Genomic DNA, 22,451 nt, shown 5'->3' with positions numbered 1-22,451 from the left:
TATTCAAGAACAGACAATCTAAATAATTATACATCTCTTACAGAAATTAAATTTGTAGTTAAAAGTTTCCAACAAGAAAAACTCTAGGACCAGATGAACTGACTGGCAGTCAGTTCTGCCAGATACTTAAGAAAGAAATAATATGAATTATACCCCAAATCTCCCAAACACTAGAGAAGAAGGGCACATTTTCTAATTCATGTTATGAGCCCAGCATTATCTTGATACCAAAAGCAGATGAAGAAATTGAAATGAGTCAAAAACTACAAACCATTATCTTTCATCAACATAGACATAAAAATCCTCAACAAAATCTTAGCAAATAAAATCAGCACTATGTACAAATGATGATAATGTATCATGATAATGTATCATGACCAAGTGAGGTGATTCTGGGAATACAGAGCTGGTTCAACATTAGAAAATCAATCAGTTTGATTCATTACGTGAACAGACTTAAGAAGAAAACCATACGACTATCTTAATTGATGCAGAAAAATAATTTGATAAAATTAATCATCCATTAATCATGAAAATTCTCAGACATCTGGGAATAAAAGAGAATTCCTGAGTCTGACAAAGTACACCCATGAAAAGAGTACAGCTAAATGATACTTAATATAGAAAGACTGAATGTTTTCCCCCTAAAATCATGAAAAAGTCGGGCGCCTGGGTGGCTCAGTGGTCAAGCGTCTGCCTTCGGCTCAGGTCATGATCCCAGAATCCTGGGATCGAGCCCAGCATCAGGCTCCCTGCTCAGCGGGAAACCTGCTTCTCCCTCTCCCACCCCCCCTGCTTGTGTTCCCTCTCTCGCTGTCTCTCTGTCAAATAAATAAATAAAATCTTTAAAAAAAAAAGAGATCATGAAAAAGTCAAAAGTAACTACTCTCACCACTTCTATTTAACACCATACTGGAAGTTGTAGTTAGTGAAATAAGGAAAAATAAATGAATAAAAGGTATAAGAATTAGAACAGAAAAAAAATAAACAAAGCTACTATTTGGAGAAAACAAAGAAAATCCTGTAAGAGTCTACAAAAACTCTAGTAGAGTGTCACAGATCTAGGCCAATATATAAATTCAATTTCATTTTGATATATTTACAATAAACAACTGGAAATTAAATTACTATAGTAAAATTTTTTCTAAAGTACATTGAGAATAGAACCAAAAAGCATGAAATTATGGTGTATACATCTAACAAAAGATGATCAATGTCTATATGTTAAAAATTACAAGATCTGATGAAGGAAATGAAATAAGACCTAAATAAATGGAGATATATACCATATTCAGGTAATGGAATACCAAATACTGAGCGAGTGCTCACACTGCCTGATTTCAGGACCAAAAAAGTTGCAGTTCCTTGACCACCTCACCTCCAATGATCTTATTCCCTCTGCCACTCATTTCCTGGTCATACTTCCCATGACCCTTCCCCCTCTCACCATCAGTTGATGACCTGGTTTCCTATTTCACTAAAATTAGAAACAATCAGAAAAGAACTTCCTTATTCTCCAACCACTGGTCTACCCACCTAACTCTGTCTTTGCATGTGTACTCTCCCTTCCCTGCTGTTCTTCCAGATAATCTACTATTCTAAGCCCACCCCTCCAGTTTAAACTAGTTCAATTAGTTTTTAGCACAGGGCATGGGAACTAGTTTTTAGCATGTGCTGAAGGACATCATTCTTGCAACTGGCTACTATCATTGTTGGAATTAATCAACATTTCATGAACCATCTGAACATAATCAATTTTCAATTTCCTCTGCATAGATTACACATTTTATGCATTCTTTCTCTTCATTCAGACTATCTCCCTCCCCATAGTTTCCACTCCTCCCTGGCCTGCCAATGGAAGCAATTTTAGTGTTTTGGTGATCAGGGTTAAATTGCACCTGTAGATATTTAACTTTCTGGCTGCAGGCTGCATCTCGGCATCCATCCCTAAGGGCCATAACAAAGCGGTAGAATATGAACAAATTCTGTGCTGGGATCATTATTCAACCCCATTTATGAAGCAGGCATTCTGACCTCAGAAACTCTGGGCCCTAACCACCTCCGTGGATCCCAGAGACTTCCACACTCACTCTGCTTTAACCAACAGTGCCCTGATTTGACTCACTGCTATTGTTCATCCTTGGCTGGACTCCTGCCAGATCAGTGATAACCCTGTGACAGCTAAGCAGAGTATGTCCACTTTTCAAAACAAATTAAGAAGCATTATGTCACATGAAGAGAGATAAAAACTGGAAAAACAAAAAGCATTTAACAAGTGATCTCTTCCCCTTCCAAGAACCTGCCTATCTAGCACCTTCTGTTTCTCTCAGTTTTATATAAACTCATGCATCCTTGGCAGAAAGGAAAGGTCATGCCCAAGACTATTTTGCAGCATACTTCCCAACTATGATTCAGGTCCCACAGACCCTAGATATAAAACTCCCTACTTGGCATAGGGCAACGTTCTATACCAACGACCTGTTCTCTCACCAAGAACACAGGCCTACTCTTCCAGATACACAAAGGAGGAGCTCTGTCCTGTGACAGATGGTTCTGGCAAATAGAATCAGAATGGCCCTTTTATTATCAATCAGACCACACACACTGGCAGGAAAGTCTGGACCTCAGTGCTGGGCTACAACTGGCTCATTTAGCAGTCTGCCTTCAAAGTCCTTTCCCAGGTGAGCCATCCCATCTTGGTTCATAAGCCGCAGTTGTCATAATCAGGCTTTCGTTCCCCCTCATAAATAGTATTTTCTAGACTTACCTCCATTTCTTTATTTCTTTTTTACTCTGCCATTTCCCATTTCCCTTACTTTCCTCATGTATAAAATGAGAACTCCAGAAAAAGTTACTGAGCTTGCCAACTATTTTAAATATGAGACTTTTATTCTTTTGTTATAAATCAGGACTCTGAGGGGCACCTGGGTGGCTCAGTCATTAAGCGTCTGCCTTTGGCTCCGGTCATGATCCCAGGGTCCAGGGATCAAGCCCCACATCGGGCTCCCTGCTCGGCGGGAAGCCTGCTTCTCCCTCTCCCACTCCCCCTGCTTGTGTTCCCTCTCTCGCTGTGTCTCTCTCTGTCCAATAAATAAATAAAATCTTTTAAATAAATAAATAAATCAGGATTCTGAGATTCAGGTAACATGAGTAGCAAAAGGTCACACAAGCGAGGACCAGTGTTCAAATATGAACTTGGAACTCTTGCCTTAAAGTCCTCCTATTTTCATTAAGACTATGCTCTTGTCAATATAGGTGATAAAGGAAGGACTCAGGGTATATTGTAGTGTATGAGGTCAAGGGCACTAAGAGATAGTACAGAACTGTGCTTGACACATAGTAGATGCTCATGCTAAAAAAAAATTGAATTACTCAATAGATACATTATTCATTGATTTCCAGATTTAATCAGCTTCATCAAATGTATGGCCATAATCCCTAAGTTCTTGCTTCCTATCCCTGGCAAGCATGGTCTGCTATCACATGCTAACTGCTCACAGGGTCTAGCTGCTCTTAACCAGGGTCTGGTTTTCATGGGTTTCATCACACAAAGGTCAGCCAGACCCTGTAGGAAAAATGAGGTGGTAAGCAAGGGACAAGCACCTCTAAGGATGTAGGAGACAGCCAAGTGTGGCTTTGACATTTACAAAAGTTGGAAATATTTCTATTTAGAAAAATTCTATAAATATATCAAAAGCTATCCTTAAAGATAGCTAAAATCTTAAATTCCAACAAAGAAATGAGATTAATACAATATCCTCATAACTTTAAGGATTTGGAGAGAAAGAAAACTCTACTTTTAGCCAAACTGTGGAAGGAGCTGAGATGTCCTTCAATAGATGAATGGATAAAGAAGATGTGGTTCATATATACAATGGACTGTTACTCAGCCATCAGGAAGGATGAATACTTACATTTAAATCGACATGGATGGAACTGGAAGGTATTATGCTAAATGAAATAAGTCAATCAGAGAAAGACAATTATCATATGGTTTCACTCATATGTGGAATATAAGAAACAGGGCAGAGGATCATAAGGGACAGGAGAGAAAACTGAATGGGAAGAAATAAGGGACAAACCATGAGAGACTCTTAACTCTTGGAAACAAACTCAGGGTTGCAGAAGGGGAGGTGTTTGGGGGTTGGGGTAACTGGGTGGTGGGTTTTAAGGAGGGCACGTGATGTGATGAGCACTGGGTGTTATACGCAACTGATGAATTATTGAACTCTACATCTGAAACTAATGATGTACTATATGTTGGCTAATTGAATTTAAATTAAAAAAAGAAAACTGCTTTTAAATTTAGTTTATTAATTAAAAAGTACCAGATGTTTTGTTTTTCCTATAGAAAACCACTCAATACATTGTCTTCATTAGGTACCTTGTTTGAAGCCTTCCATTAGCGACATGAGTCAGCTGTTCGCTCTTTCTTCAGATCTCAAAGAGGTTAAAAAAAGAGTATTTCTATCATTGCTGATTCATGGTTACTAAAATAAATAACATGACTGCGGATCATGTGTATTATATTCATCCTGGCTCTTAAGGTTTAGTTCCAACAGTTCAAGTGTGGTGGTCTCTGAGGTGTTAGAGTGTAGGTTTAATTCCATGCAGCAAGGATGCTCCTCACACTGGACTAGGAGCTACCTCTGGAAGGCAGACTCCATGCCTTTCTCTTGTTTCCTTGCAACAGTCAGATACCCCACCATCAAATTCAAACTCACTGGGTCAGAAGCCCTTCGGAAGGGCACTGATTTTAGAGAGGGGCCCCAAATGCATAAGGCTTCTTACCCTAAATCCAGTGATATCTGTGAGAGTTGAAGAGATCACTTATTGCCTGTATATTTCTATTTACTTTCCAAATGTGGCATTTAAGCAAAAACTGATGTTTATCTGGTTCAAATCAGAGCCAAGTTATAGTGTCAAGAGAGAATCTTAATTTCTCAGAATATGTTTGGCCCTAGTGTGTGATTTATCAATTAGTATATCACATTTGATAGATGTGTTTGCTCTAAGTAGGGAACAGGCCATTAAGCATTACATATCCTGAACCTTCAGGAGAGGAAAATAACTTTGATTTCTCTGCTCTTTCATAATTAAGATGAATCACAGCTGATAAATAAATTTTCTGTATTGCTTAATACCTCCCAGATACCAGGATCAAGAACTTGGCAAGGCAGGTAAAAAGATTTCCATGAGCAAGAAGCAAATGAGAAAGACTTCCTCTCTGGAACGAATTCTTGGTAATTCCTGTGGGAAATTTTCTTTTGTCCAAACATCCTTCCTCTTCCTTTGCCTTGCCCTATTCTCAGTGTTTTTAAATACACCAGTTATGGCTTTCTACTAAGAGCTGGTAAATGGAGTTAGGGGAAAAGCCACAGTATAGTCCCTCTATTGTAGCCATGTAAATCAAAAGCAAGATATATTGCATAGCCACATGGGGACATCACATCTTCCTTCCTCCTGACACAACTTGTACAGTCATTAAAAGTGATTAAAGTCTTAGAGACCCAGACAGAGTCATATCTATTTTGGTACTGCTGGCTTGGTCTATCCCCCCATCCAGAAGGGAATCACCCTCTTTGTGTAAATGTTTGCTTTGTTGGAGATTCTTAAGCAGAAATTAATAGTATACATGCTTCAGGAGTATTAAATCATCCATGATAAACAATTCCCAGGCAATAAATAAATTTTCTGTATTGCTTAATACCTCCCAGATATCAGGATCAAGAACTTGGCAAGGCAGGTAAAAAGATTTGTGCACATGGATTTTGTGCACCCTAAGAATTGTGCACATGGATAGAACAACCCTTTTGCCATCTACATACTAGGACCATCTATAAAACAAAAAGCAAAGTAGACATCTGTCAATTAACCAATTAGCCTAATTAATGTTTTCTCTCAATGTAGATAGGTAACAAATTAATGACTAGGCAAGTACGAAATCTCTACTTTGTTTTATGTGGTGTAGATACAGTTAATGAATCATGAATGTGTGATACTCTTTGCCAGCAGTTACAGAACACACTTGGAACTTCTTTGGAAATCTGCTTTGATCTCTTGTTTGAAGTCATGTGCCAATATTTTGGACCCGTGACATCAACTATCACCACCTGCAGGCTATTAAAGAGCTGAAACTACCCAGGTAGAATTGACACCAAGAGAAGTTTCAGTACAACACAGTCATGTGTTGAGGGAAGATTTGTCTAGGTGTTCAGGAAGCTCAATAAAGTTGCAAATATTTTTTTTAAATGTATACAAACACACACACAGACACCTATATATATATATATATATATATATACACATTATAGAGAGAGAAAAAGGAAGAAACAAAAAGACTTTCAGTTTTCTGTAGTCCAAATCAGGATTAAAGCAGTATTTAGGATATTCTCAGTAAAAACTGGATATTATATTTCTTTATAGGAATCAACAAAATAGAGCAAATTTACCTGAGGATACTTTGAGGTTCTGTCACTTTCCCCATCATGCTGACCCAAAAACCTGGAGGATACACAGTAACAAAGAAACCAATTCCATGGGGCAAAAGTCTTATTTTGAATAACATCTTATTATAACTGACTTTGAGCCAAAAGAAAAATGTGGCTTTGGGCTGGGGGGGAGGGGGGTGCAGAGGGTGGGGAAGCAAAGGGGGAAGGAATTTATTCCATTTCTGTTGTCTGATTCACAAGTGCTGTTAAATATTTACCAGAAATCTGACAGCCGTTTCTTAACATTTGTTAATCACAGATAACATCATTCCATTAACAACTCAATAAACTTCTTTAAGGTTGTGCAAGGTAAGTCTCACTACCTTAACACTGCTAACCCGTCCTTGGTAGAATAAATATTTGTTTTCGATTTCTCTATGCCAAGTTTTATGGGATCGTGTAATCTAAATCTCCTTTTGTAAATAAGGTATGCCCTCAAGAGGATGAGAGTGCAGAATCTAAAGCCTTGTCTGCATTCTCTCTACAGGTCCTTGAATAAAGGGTTTCATGTCTCCAGAAAAATAGACTTCAGGCACTTCTGACAAGTACCCCAGCAGGAATGTCTTTGAGAAATATTTCAATGACAGTTTAAGGCTCCTTTGCACACATTTTCCCATATCCTCCAGCGTGTGTTGTCGTACATCTATCAGGGCACCCATGGCTGAAGATCGTGTTTTCCATTTTTCTGATTATCCTTACTTCTTTGTAACAATCTTCATAGAAGTCCAGCCTAATTTCTTTCCCAGAGCCTGTGTCGTACAGATCCTGATTTTCATGATTAATCTTACCCTGAATTAGCTGGGATAGAACTCTGATGATAGGTCATCCTGTGATGGTCATTAGCTGCCACCTGCACAAACACATCACTGAATGGGACTTGGGGTACATTGGTCTTGTATACGGAGTAGAAAGCTGCCTACATGGAGTGACTTCTCCAACCAGCCACACACACAAGTAACCTTTCCCCACTCACTGGTACTAAATTTCTATATAGAGGGTAAGTCATTTCACCAAAAACTCTCATAGCAAAGTACGTGGTAAGCATGGTAACTATTTATTATTATTACTATTATTATTATTAGAATTCTACTTCTATAAAATACTCTAGGAAATGAAAAAAAATAACTCTATACAATACTGTAGGAAATGAAAAAAATTATTACTCATGTAAAAATGAATGACATCAGATTCTTCCTGAAAATATGTTTTGATAGAGGGAAGGGGAATGAAGAGAGGATAAATTACACTTATTAAGGAAATATCATGTCCCAAACTTTGTACTAGGTGCTTTACATAAATTGTTTCATTTTCATTCCTGCAGCCATGGTAAGCTATAGATAACATTACCTTCACTTTAGAGATGAATGAACTAAGTCTCAGAGGAATTAAGAAGTTTGTCCAAAGTCCCATGCCTGGTAAATAGTATGTTTGGTATTCAAATAAGTCATTTTAGCACAAAAGCTCAAACTAGTGAGGACTAGGGGTGATGAATCGCAGACCATGAAAAGCAGTGTACCTAAGATTTGAGTAAAGACAGGCTGGAAATGACCATAATATTTGGACAATTTGTCCTAAGTCAGACTATATCTAATAGAATTACTCTCTGCCCTTTTCCCCATTTTATCTAAAAGGAAGAAGTGTGTATGTGTGTGTGTGAGAGAGAGAGAGAGAGAGAGAGAGAGAGAGAAAGGAAGGAAGGAAGGAAGGAAGGAAGGAAGGAAGGACGGACACCAGACTCTTAGTTCCTTGAAAAAGAATGAGTTAAACTCTCTTACAAGTTTTTACCCAGATAGTGTTAAAATAAATATTCCAGGAAAGAAAGATTCAGAATTAGAAAAGCCGTAAGTGACACAATTGTCATTTCCAGCATTTAAATCAAGACCAATCACACAGAGCTCAGTGTTAGCCTGAGTCCCTTCCACCTAGTTTTCCGCTCTCCTTGCCAATAACCAGTCTATTTCATAAAGGAGTCCAAGGCACTGTGAACATGAAAATTAACTTTAAAATACTTCCTGAAGCATTACCAGAAATCATGTTTTCAATGTCTAAATGACTTGCATTGTTCTAAGTTTCCAAGCTGTGCCCAAGACCACAAAGATAAATGGGGCATTGGGACAACCATGTGAAGGACTATGTTGCAACATGAAATAAGTATACTGTTCAGCGTGAGTCATTTGCAAACAGAAAGAAGAATGGCTAGAAAAGGTAATGCTTCAGGACAAGAATACTTCAAATAAGACACAAAAACTTGTCTATATTCACATTCAGGTCAGGAAATACCACATGAGCTGAATGTTTGAGAACCAGCTGGCTGTGGATCACCCGGATTCAACAACTCAATTAATCCTATCTTCAGCTCTACAGCATAATCTGTGGTTCTCTACTTGAGCCACACAACAGAATCACCTGAAGAGGTTTTTTTGTTTTTAAACAACACTGATACCTGGGCTCCAACACCAGACATTTGGATTAATTGGTATAGGGCGGGGGCCAGGCTCTAATATTTTTGTAAAGCTTTCTAGGTGACTCATTGTGAGCCAGGGTTGAGCCCTACTATACTAACAGTACAAAATGAATTTAGAAAGTTTATCCCCACCCCTTAGGGCTGCCAGAACTGCCATCATGACTTTCACCTGGGAGTAGTTGGCCAAGTGACTGATGCCTGAGATGCAGTTGCCACATCTCTAAAATAGAGAGGAGAAGATCTTTCAGGCATGTGCTTTAGCATGGGGCTCAGATCATCATATTTTCAAAATAAATGTCTATGAGCCTAGACACTTTATTTTTCTTCAATCATATGCCTCTAGAATGAACAGAGAATATAACTTGTATGTGAACATATCTCTTAGATGTAACATTATTTCTTTTGCCTCTAACTTAAATTATGGCTTTAGAATACCCAAATTATTGGCTTGAAAGTAGGAAAATACTATCAACTAATATTTGTTCTATCTCTATATTCCCAAATTAGAAAAAGTGTTTCTGATGTGATGTTTGTTAATTTTATCTATTTTGTTTAAAACCGACCAGCTAGCCCTATACTTACGGCTTTATATCAAAGTTGGTAGTCTTGGTAACAAAAAACTCCGACTTACTGTTTGGACTTCAAATACTGTGTACCCTGTATTACTAAGAAATTCATGTCATTTTGTTGTAAGGTTGAAGGAAGAATTGAATTTGCATCTCTTTTATCTCCATTGTGCTACCACAGTTCCTCAAATAAAGTGGATGTTTACTATATATCTGTTAAATTTATTTCCAAAGACTTACTTCAGTGTTCCAATGATTAAATGATGAAACACAGACATATGACCCCAACCCTTGGTATCTGCTGTCAAAGATTCTAGAATCAAGCAAGTGAAAGCACCAATATTTCCTGTGCTACCGTATAGCTTAAATTTCAGAGTATTTTTTTGCTTTCATGAAAGTTTTATGAAAATCTGTATTTCTATATTTTGAGGGGTAGATGTTATTTCCTTTCTATTCTGGATCTGTAATCAAATCTTTGACAAATTAGTGAGATTTTCCTCCATGAATGTAGAAGGAACAGAAAGCCAACAAATAAAGATACTTCACAGAGGCATTTTGTCATTTGTAAAGAATTTTAGAGTACAGGGTAATTCTTTCTTGGCGAGAGCGAAAGTGAGAGAGAGAGAGAGAGAGAGCACAGAGAGCAGGGGAGAAGCAGAAGCACACTCCCCACTGAGCAGAAAGTCTGACATGGGGCTCGGTCCCGGGACCCCAAGATCATGACCTGAGCTGAAGGCAGACACTTAACTGACTGAGCCACCCAGGTGCCCCCCAGGGTAATTCTTTCTTAGTGAATAAATAAAATGCCGCATTTTATAGAAGAGCACTCCTTAAATCATAGTAATAAAGGATAAAAGTATGACCCTATGTGACAGAAACTGTTAGTTGCTACCCAATATTTAGCTCCTACACTTTATTCCTTAGGGTCGAAATGTGCCGAGACTCAAGTGATAGTCTATGATTAGACTGAGTCAATCATAACAATTTTGTTCCTTTATTTCCCAGCCTTCCTTACAACTAGGAATAGTCACATGATCTAATTCTGGCCATGAAATGTAGAGGGAAGTCTGCCAGTTTTGTGTACCTGTTAAAAAGGAACAGACACTGAGGCATGGCTCTTTCCTCCAGCTTCTGATTTGAATAAGGTATCCTTAGATGACTGAAGCTTCAGAAGCCATCTTGTGACCATAAGGCAGCAATCCTAAGAACAAAAGATAACAAAATAAGAACCATGGAGCTGAAAGATAAAAAGATCCTGGATCTTTGATGGAATCATCAGGAGATGAATCAATGCCAGCAAACACCTATTGCAGACTTTTTATTATATGTGAAAAATTACTTAGAAGAAAACCACAATTTCCATGTATGAAATATTATGAAGCATAATATCTTCTCCCTATAAAATTCATAAGATAGTAACATTTCATCTGTGAGTGAGAAATAGTTTTTCATAACAAATCAATCATTAGGAAAGACATTTCAAACCCAATTTCACTGTTGCCCTCATTTTCCTTCCAGACCCCTGGCATTAAAAACAAACTCTATTACCTCAGACCACTACAGTCCTTACTGCCCTATCAACAGCTTGTCTTTCCATCTCTCTCAAATATATATGTGTTCATAATATACACATAATATATACTCAACTTCTCTGAATAATTCCATTCTCTTTAAAACATAGTTTTGAATGTTTGGAAAAGTGATAATAATGTGAGCAATAGGGTTTTTTGACTGCACAGGAGGTTATTCTAACATACTTTAATTCCCATGACTAGCCCAATGCCCTTGCATTTTTTTTTTTTTAAGGCATAGTAAACTGACCATTTAAATCAACTGTGTCCAAATTAAGGAGGTGTGAGCAAACTTATTTCCAAATTAACCAAAATGAGATACCCACAGAATAGCACAAGAGAGTAAAGATCTCTTAAACAGTTTTTCACCCATGTAACTCATCAGAGATCAGGATTGAGAGAATGAATTTACCTGGAAAACCCAAAAGCTATCTTCTAATCCTGATTACTTGCACAGACTTGGAAAATTACCTAAATTCTTAATGCCCTAAATACTAAATATACATAATAATAATTCTTCCTGTTTACACATAAAATGCTAAGGAAATTACCAATACCTCATAAGATGTTGAGGAAATTGCCAGTAAATTTTAAAGTAATGCACATAACAGTGCTATTAAAATGTTTCTTCCCAGGTCACCTAAGAGTCTGTTAAGCTTCCAACTCTTGATTTTGGCTCAGGTTATGATCTCAGAGTCTTCAGATCAAGCTCTGGGTCAGGCTCCATGCTCAGTGGGAATCTGCTTGAGATTCTCTCTCTCCCTCTGCCCTACCCCCTGCATTCTCTCTCTCTCAAATAAATAAATCTTAAAAAAAAAAAAAAAAGAATGAGGAACACAGGAAATAATATAGAAAGACAGAGGAAAGGGGTGAAGAAGTTAGGGAGGAAGGAAGAAAGAAAGAAACACAAACTACCAAATCAGTATGAGTGGGGAATATAACCTAGAGACAGTAAAAGGACAACAAGGAAAAATTATAAACAACTTTATGATAATAATTTGACAACTTTAATGAAATGGTTAAATTCCTTGAAAAATATGATCTATCAAAACTCACTAAAAAGAGATAACCTAAATAGTCCTATATCATGGAAAATGAATTTATAGTTTCAAAACTTCCTACAAAAGAAAAGCCCGGACCCAGATAGTTTTACTTACTGATTTTATCAAACACTTAAGAAAAAAATGCCATGTATACACAAATTCTCATGGAAAAAAATAAAGTGGGGGGAGGGGCACTGTAGGCACATCCCCATTCATTCTATGAGGGCATCATTACCCTAATACCAAAACCAGATAAAGACATCCCATTAAAAAAAGTAAAGACCAATATATCTCATGAACAAAGACACAAAATTCTTCAGCAAAATTTTAGCAAATTTAATCCAACTATATAAAAAGAATAAAACACTGTATATTTTGGTTTTACTCCAGAAACACAAGGCTGTTTTAATGTTCAAAAATCAATCAATGCAATTCATTAATTCTAGAGCCTACAAAAGGAAAGACCATATAATTAAATCAACAGATACAAAAAAGGGCCTTGACCAAATTTAACATCCCTTCATTTTAAAAACTCTCAGCAAACTACTAAGAGAACTTCTTGAAACTAAGAAAGAGCATCTATGAAAAACTTACTACTAATATCACACTAAATACTGACAGACTGAGTGCATTCCTCCTAAGTTCAGAAACAAGACAAGGACGTCCACTCTATTTCTATTCAACACTGTTGTGGAGGTCCTATCCAGGATAATAAGGCAAGAAAAATAAATCAAATGTATATGTATAGGGGGGAAATTATACTCCTTTTTATTCCCAGAAAATATGATAGCCTATGTAGAAAAACCTGTGAGATCTACTCATAAAGAAATGTTATTAAAATCAGTGAGTTTACCAAGATTGCAAGATATAGGGTCAATCTATAAAAATCCATTGTATTTCTCTATGCTAGCAACAAACAATTGGGAATTAAAATTTAAGATAAAGCATTACCACTTACCATAGCACCAGAAAATATTAAATATTTAGGGATAACCTTAAATATGTATAAGATATATAAGTGGCAAATATAAAACATTGCTGCTAAAATTAAAGACCTAAAGAAATTAAGAAATATATTGTGTTAATCAAGCAAAAGATTCAGTATTGTGAACATGTCATTTCTTCTCAAGTAGATCTAAAGATTCAACACAATCCCAATAAAAACTCAGAAACCTTTTTTTTATAGAAACTATCAAGCAGATTCTCAAATTTCTATAGAAATGCAAATGATCTAGAACATATATTTTTCAAAAAGATCAAAGTTGTAGAACTTATACTACCTGATTTCAAGACTTTATTATAAAGCTTCAATAATCAAGATAGTATGACTTAAATATATACATACGGATGAATGGAACAGAACAGAAAATACATAAATACAGGTAGGTCATATTTGGCCAATTCATTTTTATAAAGATGTCAGGGAAATTCAATAGAGAGGGGATAATCTTCTCAACAAATGGTACTGGAACAACTGACTCCCTATGCAAAAATAATAACAAACCTCACAACATACATAAAAATTAACTTAAAGTAACTCACAGGCCTACATGTAAAGCCTAAAGTTATAAAACTTTGAGAAGAAAACAGAGGAAAAAGTTCTTTCTGTCCTTGAGTTAAACAAAGATTTATTCTTACAGGGCACAAGAAACAAGAACTATAACAGGAAAAAAAAAAAAAAAAAGAGGGTGCCTGGGTGGCTCAGTTGGTTAGGCGACTGCCTTCGGCTCAGGTCATGATCCTGGAGTCCCGGGATCGAGTCCCACATCTGGCTCCCTGCTCGGCGGGGAGTCTGTTTCTCCCTCTGACCCTCCTCCTTCTCGTGCTCTCATTCTCTCTCTCGCAAAAAAAAAAAAAAAAGAATGAATTTGATTTCATCAAAATTTAAATATTTAAAAGCCACTGTTAAGAAAATGTAAATGCAAGCCATAGATGGAGAGAAAAATGTTTGGGAAAACCTGTATCTGTCAAGAGCTATGAAGGGTCTGAGATTTTATACTCACAGCAAAACGACACATTAGCCTGCCATGGTTTCATGGATTCTAACAGAGGACCTGAGACTCCTGCATCATAAAAAAGGACTTCATTACTCACAGCAGAACAAAACCTACAGGGGTGACGTGCAGCTGAGCCCCAGCAGACACTGCACATGGAGAGGATTTGCATCACCCCTCAGTAACTCCAAGCTTAGAAAAGCCCATTTTTTTCAAGAGCAGCAAGCAAACCTGGGAGATACTCTTTGTTACCTTAGCAAACAAATTTTCCCTTTCCCAAAGGAAGACACTATCTCAATTGTCCAAGGCTTTTTTGCTATACAACCACCTTTAAAAACAGAGTCTGGAATAATAGGCGTCAGTGTCTCTGCTGGTAAAATCTGCAGAAACATGAGAATTCCAAAGAGAATTCTCTCCCAACAGTATCCAATGAAGAAAGTATGTCCAGAGCATATAAAGAGTTCTCAAAATTCAATAATAAGACCAACCACTCACAATTTTAGCAAAATAATTGAACAGACACTTCACTCAAAAGATATATAGATGGGGAAAAAACCATATGAAAACTATTCAACATCATTAGTCATTAGAAAAATATACATTAAAACTCACAATGCAAAATCCCAACCCACCTTTTAGAAGAGCTAAAAGTTTTAAATAGCAAGCGCTGGTGAGGACATGGGGCAACTGGAAATCTCAAACACTGCTGTTAGTAATGCAAGATGATACTTTGGAAAATAACCTGGCATTTTCTTATAAAGTCAAACACATCCTGACCACTCAATTCAATTTCACTCCCAGCTATCTCACCAAGATAAATACAAACGTATGTCCACACAAATGCCACGAGTCCTTCCAACTCATTATTTCATCTGTTTGCCAATGATAGTGCAGTCCTTGCCTGTGGACCAGCTGACTCAACAGTGAAGCCCCAGGCTTTTTTTTTTTAAATGCTGGAGTAGGGGACACAGGTTTTCCTGGACTACAAACAGAACCGGCCTTTGTGCCTCTGTTTTTGCCACCTTCAAACCAAATGTATATGCTAAAGTCTACAGCAGCTTTATTCATAGTAGACAAAACCAGGATGTTGGGCACTAAATTCCCCCTGGAACCTCCTGTGTTCTTGCAAATCGAGGCAGTGACTGCCTTTGTTTCCAGTGATCTCTAGAACATGTAGAACAAACATATAAGACACATATAGACTCATACAGAACAAAGAGCCTTGGAAGATAGAGTTTCCCCCTCTAAGGAAAGGATGGGTATATTTTGCTACCCAATACAATAAAGATAATGCCTGCCTCTGCATCAAAAGACAGGTTTACTGCCCATAAAAGAAAAGACTCGAGTTCCCTAAGCTCAGGAGTTCTCTTCTATGAAGCAACCATTGCCTGGCCCTCTACATCTCAACCTCTGCAAATAGCGGCTCAGGAAACAGGCACAAATGTTAAGATTCTGACTGTGCTGTTGCCAGAATACATTGCCCTTGTTTGGTGGACCAGGAATCTCATGTTTTTACTATAAATAAAGGATTCATGAAACTGTGGCAGCAACTGGGTAGCTTGATGGGGAGGGTTAACCATTCACAACTCTTGACCTTAGAAACAACCCAAATAGCTACCAAAATGTGGTATATTCATGAAATGTAATCTTAGTTGACGATAAAATAGAGCTAACTGATACATGACCAACGTGGATGAATGTTAAAAGCATATATGCTAAGTGACAGGAAAACAGAACAGAATACATACTATGTAATTCTATCTAGGTGAATTCACACAAGGTAATACAGTGAGGAAAAGCAGAGGAGTGGTCACCAGGAGGACTGACTGCTAAGGGGCACAGACAGTTTTCAGGGTGATGGAAATGGTGTTTATCACCATCATAGGTGTTACATAACTATATACTTTTGTCAAAATTCATCAAATCATACCCTGTGGTGGTGATTATAACTGTACATCAATTATACCTTAATAAAGCTTACAAAAAGGATATTAATGTTCAGCAAACACTTAACAGGCACACTTATTTCTTTAGGCACACTTCGTGTGTGTGTGTGTGTGTGTGTGTGTATGTGTGTGAGTGTGAGGGCCAACAGTAATTTTTTATTCCTTTATTAAAGAAGCATGTGGATATTACTGAGTGTCTATGATGAGCAAATCACTGAGGGGGTACTATCCTGTGTTCATCTTACCATCTTGTCAGGAACAAAGTCCCAAATAGCTCTCTGCAAATTTCCCCAGCTTTATGATTTTTCTCTGACCTGCAGAAATCATGGGAATGGTCTCTCTTTAGGAAAGAGAAGTTTCCCTGGCATCCCTGGTCCCTGTGAACTTCTAGGAGAAAAACATGCAGCACTAAGCAGAGGAAGTCCCTCCTCTCATGGAACATTTTAGAGGAGAAGTGGGAGCAGATTATAAACAAATACTCAAAATAAACAAGAAAATGTCAGGTAGTGAAAAGTGTCATAATAAAATAATGTGTTCTAAAGACAGAGTGACTTGGGGGAGCACTTTAAGTCAGGTAGCCAGAAAATCCTCTAATTTAAATCGAGTCCTGAGGCATCAGTAACAGCAGTTGTCTGCTGGGATGGGAGAATGTACAAGGAGGGACTAGGAGTTAGGGGTAAATGACGACCCAGGAGGACAACAGACATATTTTTTCTGTATCCTATTATACAGTGTTTAAATATTTGCCATATGTCTAGATAAATTTTTCTTTTAGTAAGGCAAATTAAGGGGCACCTGGGTGGCACAGTTGGTTAAACATCTGACTTTTGGTTTCTGCTCAGGTCATGATCTCAGGGTCCTGAGATGAAGCCCCAGATAGGGCTCCGAGCTCAGCAAGGAGTCTGCTTAGGACTCTCTCTGTCCCTCTCCCCCCTTACCTCACTCACTGTCATGTTCTCTCTTGCTCTCTCTCTCTTTCTCTCTGGAATAAATAAATCTTTTTTACAAATGTAAAAAAAAAAAAAAGCCAAGTTAAATTAAGAAATACATATTAAACATAGGCATTCTGGAAAATGTAACAGAATCCAAAGGGCTTGCCAAGCTATTGAGTTCAGGGTCCTAAAGTCATCTTCACAACAATGAATTACAGAGGAAAAAAATAACTATTTATTGTTCCTGGACAGATAAATGATTCTTCACAGCCAGAAACTGAATCTTCACACCTAAGATTGGAACTACTTGGAGAATCAATGTTATAGAATTTTCTCCCTGCTTCCCCAAAGATCTATAAATAACTCAGCAGCAGAAAAAAAAGGTCTGTGCTTTTTTCAGAATCTCCAAAATTTTTTGGTGTCTACATTCACTCTCCCTTGCAATAGAACTCTATTGATTAAAAAAAAAAAGTTTCATCCTGGTGTCTATGACTAATAAGACAAAAAATAACTTTGTGCATGATTCAACTGACATCACTTTGGCATACTAGAAAAATTGGATCAAATAACAAAACCACTGTGGTCAAAATTTTTTTTAAAAGACAGAATGTTTTTTTGTAAACATAAGAAATTTGCTACAACTTCCTGACCCAAGCATAAATATATTTTCTAATTTGTAAGGAAAATGAGAGGGGAAAAGCATGTAAAAATCATACTCTACCAGATATCATTAAAATATATAATATACATATACTACAGGGGTATTATATTTTGTTAGGTATATTATACAAGGTACTTCAAATGAGTTGAACTACTTGTAAAAACTATTTACCACAGAACCTGTAATTAAATAATTTTGAATATTCTGAAGTACCTACTTATAAAGCAGGAACACCACAATCAGTAGAAAAGGAGCATCTTCATTACCAAGAAAAAAGCCACTGTTACTTAATGTAAGTTGAAAGAATACAAATTGTTCCTCCCAAATTCTTTCATTTGAAGTCCATCTGTTATGATGTAGTCACCACACATGTACCATGCAGCCCTACAATCTGCAGATTTCCACAAGAGAGGTCAACACATGTGACAGAAGGAGCTCAGAAAGGGTAGCTGTCATTGCCAACTAAAGAAATCAAGGCAACTGTGTGGCAAAGCAGGCATGGGAGCTCATCAGAGAAGGATAGTCCTCTCTCTTCAGTGCTGTTGGAGACAAAGGACATTCCAGGCAGGAAGAACGTTGAGAACAACCACATGAGGCCAGATGGCCTGAGTTGACAGTTAGATGTGGAGGACACACTGGGGACCTGTCCTCATCAGCATCCAATTCTATCACTGCATGGTATATCCATTATAATAAACTGTTTCTATCTCAAAAACCAATTTCCCTGAATAGCAAATCAGTGTTATGTGATAATTATCATAATACTTTTTTAAATAAATCAAAGTTCTGGTATATTATTATTAATCCCATTGGTGAGGCTTTTGCCCTATTTAGTTTCAAAGCTATTTTTGCCTGTTAATTGTTGTCTTAGTCAGAAATTTATTTCTCACGGTTCTGGAGGATGGAAGTTTGAGATTGGGGGCCAGGATGCTCTGGTGATGTCCTCTTCCAGGCTGTGGACTGCTGAGTTCTCACATGGCAACAAGAGGACCAAAGAGCTCTCTGGGGTCTCATTACCAGGGGGCACTAATTCCATTCATGAGATTATACCTTCATGACCTAATTACCCCCCAAAGGCCCCACCTCCCAATACCATCACTGGGGAGTATAATTTCAACACATGAATTTTAGGGGACACATTTAATCTACTGCAATTGCATTTTTAAAAAACCTAGGAAAGGGAAAAGCACCAAACTTGTGTAGGATCATTGGATTGTATTGGAAGGATGGAACTCAGAGACAGTCAGCTTTGCATTTTAGAGATAAGGAAATGGAAAGATCCAATGAGTTGCTCAAATTTAATTATTCTTTTTTACTTAACAACTGCTTACATAGAACATTTTAGAATATCCATTCATTTAATCCTCATAACAAACGACGTAGGTGCCACTGTGATCCCCATTTTACAGATGAGGAAACTAAGGCACAGAGAAGTTCAGAGACTTCTCCTTTTCAGCGGCAAAGCCAAAATCAGTTCCCAGGCTGGCTCAGGTAGACTCTACATGTTAGGTTACTAACCACAGCGGCAGGGTCAAGGCGATTGCTGACTCTCAATCCCAGTTTCTTTCCACTTTAAAATTTCTATTCCTACACAGCCAAGACAGGTTTTCCAGATCCCAGTCACTGAGGTTTTTTGCTATCTCTGTATCAAAATGCTTCCTTTGCTCCACAAATCTTAGAGTTGATTGTGTTCCTCATTTTCACAGATGGAATTTTCCCTCTCCTCAGCCACACGCGCTCTGCCTCTCACTACAAGCAAACCATGCCTAGTCAAAGCCACAACAAAAAAGCCTCAGTGTTGTGCATTCCTTCAACAAACAAAAATAGCCACATGCAGTGTCTGCTTTTATTTGTCCTGGAAATGAAGGAGGAGAAAACAAGCTGCCCACACCCGTCCGTATAACTCACTCACAGCACAAATACTTGGTGCCCTTTCAGGTTCTGGTCCCCTCCCTTATAGGGGCCAGAGCTGAAGAAAGGAGCAAGGCCCTTTTCCATTTCACTTTCTATACTCAAGATGTCATTTCATCCTGCTCAACAAGAAGTTGAGGGGAATTTTTTCCAGAGTGGTTTGCTAGGCTCCACAGCCGGAAAGAGAAGAGAAGTTACCCACATTCTAAAAGGAACATCAACACCTCCAGACTCCTGCAACACCTGCAACCCTTGCCAGGTCTTACGAAGAGGTGGCAAAACCAGGCTTAGAACACTCAGGCTCACCCCCACTTCTAGTCTGTGCACCGGGGTGCTCAACATTGGCTACGCATTAGAATCACCTGGAAGCTTGCAAATCTGGTGCCTGGATGCCTCCCATAGAGAAAATTACTTATTGGGCTGTGGCAACACCCTAGGCAATTGGCTTTTTTTTAAGTTCCCCGTGTGGTTCTAATTGCAGGCAAGGTTGGAATGACTGTTACACAAGAAACAAAGGAGGAGGTGAAGACATTGGCCTTGAATACCAAGTGAGAAGGAATGCCCCTCTTCCAAGTGGAGGTTGCTTTTCTTCTCTGAAGGTTAAGAAGATGGTTAGGAACAACTCCAAGAGAACTTTCCTACAAGAAGGGATGGCTATTTGTAGGTAAGCTTAGCCTCTGCCTATTTGAGCAAGGAAAACAAAAAAGAGGATGGCATTATGGTGGAAGGAGGACACTGTTGAAGTAAAAAAGATACTTGATTTCCTCAGCGCCAAATGGACCATGCAGATATTAGCTGTGCTCCAGCTGTCTTTCATGGAAACTTCCAAGAAAGCTGTTTACCAAGTCCTGGCTGAAGGCTGGATTATGGCAGCAGGTGACTGGGGCTAGACTGCTGGGTAGGGGGTGGGGGAATAGGGGAGCTGGAAAAGATGGGATTCCAACATCAGAGAGTGAGGTAGTGAGGAGACCACACGCCTGTGCCCCAGGAGAAGGCTGCCCGTGAGATGCTGCTCGTGAGAAGGGCACCAAAGGCCAGTACAGAAACATCATCAACCAGGTGGGAGAAATCTAAGATAGGGTCCCTTCCCCTCTCCTTCCTCCTGTTCTAGGACACTGGGGGTCCTCTGGCCTGAGAGATGGAACAAAAAAAATGTGGAGTTTGGCTTAGACGTGAGCTTGAAAATTGGAAAAGTGGGCTGAGTTACAATAATCAAAATGGACCAGAAATGTATAGAATCCACCCAGGATGTTGGTTGAAGTCAAAAGTCTTCCAATCAACAAAGGTGAAGGCAGAATTGAAAGAAAAAAAAAATCATATGACTTCTCAACTGAGCTTTGACTCCTAACTACACCTGTTGGATTTGCAAGTGCATGCCGATGTTTCCAGAGGCAGTGCATTTATGTGCAAGTAAATGGGTATGTTTACCAAATGTCACAGCAGTTGGTGTTATTTAGTAAATGTAGCAACAGCATTGGTGTGCCATCGTAGCACCCTGCACAGCGAATGAAGGAATTATGGACAGATGCCCTGAATCTGGCTCCTTTACAGGGTCTGTGGTGTAAGCCACAGTGCCATGGACTAGCGAGCCAAACAGATGCTGACTTAGCTGAATGAGAGAGGAAATGCTCACCAAGCAGTGATGCTGATCTCCCGCAATGTATGAAGATATGAAAATATTTGAATGACATCCACCCACAATGGCTGGCATATGACCCACTCAATCAATGTTCATGGAATTTCAGTCTTGATAAAACACTCATAAAATAAAACTCTACTCAGAAGCTCCCATTTAAGTGGGCATAAGAACCAAAAGGACTTGAGTGAAAGACTGTTTCACAGAGAAGCATCCATATGGCACAGATGTGGAGAATACTCAGTGCTGTACCTCCCTCCAGATGAATGCTTGTGGTTTCCTGAGAAAATTTTAAGCACAGTTCATACTAATAACAGCCATATATAATCTATATAATGTTTAAAAACAGCTTTGTTTGATGATTCTTAAGCATTCAGATTTAAAAATGTGTAGCCCATTTAAAGAAGACAGTAAAATAAACTGAATGGGGCCTGAATGAGGAAATTAGTAACAAGTCTAGGTCCAAAACTACCACTTTTCTTTTTAGAAGGCAATTCAGAGCTGGAGGGGGGCGGAGAGAGAGAGAGAATGAATCCAAGGGCTTAGGAACCATGCAGCAGGCCAGAGCAAGAATTAAGGGTTGCAGAGCAACAGGGAGCCTTCTGGAAGAAAAATCACACCTCTCCTTTGAATAGAAGTTAGGAATAGCTGGAAAGGCACCTTGAAGCCATAAAAGTCTCCAATAACAGAAAACAAATACTAAAGACCTTCATTTAGGATAAAAGAAAAACTCTTAAATACTCAGAACTTACATCCGTTATTACTTACAAAATACTTCCTATGTTCTATACTTAGGAATGTGCATTTCTCTGACTTTAACTTCGGTATTATAAGAAAGCAAAAGAAGCCCATCAATATACCTATAATTTCTTCATAAATAACTATATAGAAATAGCAAAATCAAGTGCTTCTTGCTTTCTATCTTTGGTTCCAGGTATCCTTACCTGAAGAAAACCTATTCTTGTGCACCAACGCTCCAAATCAATGGCTTTTATTTTATTTTATTTTATTTTATTGTTAGTCATCATACATTACATCATAAGTTTTTGATGTAGTGTTCCATGATTCATTGTTTGTGCATAACACCCAGGGCTCCATGCAGAACGTGCCCTCTTTAATACCCATCACCAGGCTAACCCATCCCCCCACCCCCTCCCCTCTAAAACCCTCAGTTTCTTTTTCAGAGTTAGTTTCTCATGGTTCATCTTCCCCTCTGATTCCCCCCCCCTTTATTTT

General features: G+C 38.3%; 1 long non-coding RNA gene across 1 annotated transcript in view; it reads right to left on the bottom strand.

Moving 5' to 3' along the window:
* The window catches only part of LOC123835979 (uncharacterized), a 128,590-nt gene that overhangs the window by 27,602 nt on the left and 78,537 nt on the right, over positions 1 to 22,451 (bottom strand). The window contains exon 2 of the long non-coding RNA XR_010406664.1: positions 10,606 to 10,722. This is a non-coding gene — a long non-coding RNA (uncharacterized LOC123835979). The remainder of the gene's footprint in view (positions 1 to 10,605; positions 10,723 to 22,451) is intronic.

The sequence above is a fragment of the Mirounga angustirostris genome, unplaced genomic scaffold (genome assembly GCF_029215605.1).
Source record: "Mirounga angustirostris isolate CCGP_5_RB_7025 unplaced genomic scaffold, mMirAng1.0.hap1 SCAF_12, whole genome shotgun sequence".
NCBI lineage: Eukaryota > Metazoa > Chordata > Mammalia > Carnivora > Phocidae > Mirounga > Mirounga angustirostris.
The sequence above is the reverse complement of the archived record's forward strand: the minus strand, read 5'-3'. Positions and strand labels throughout refer to the sequence as shown.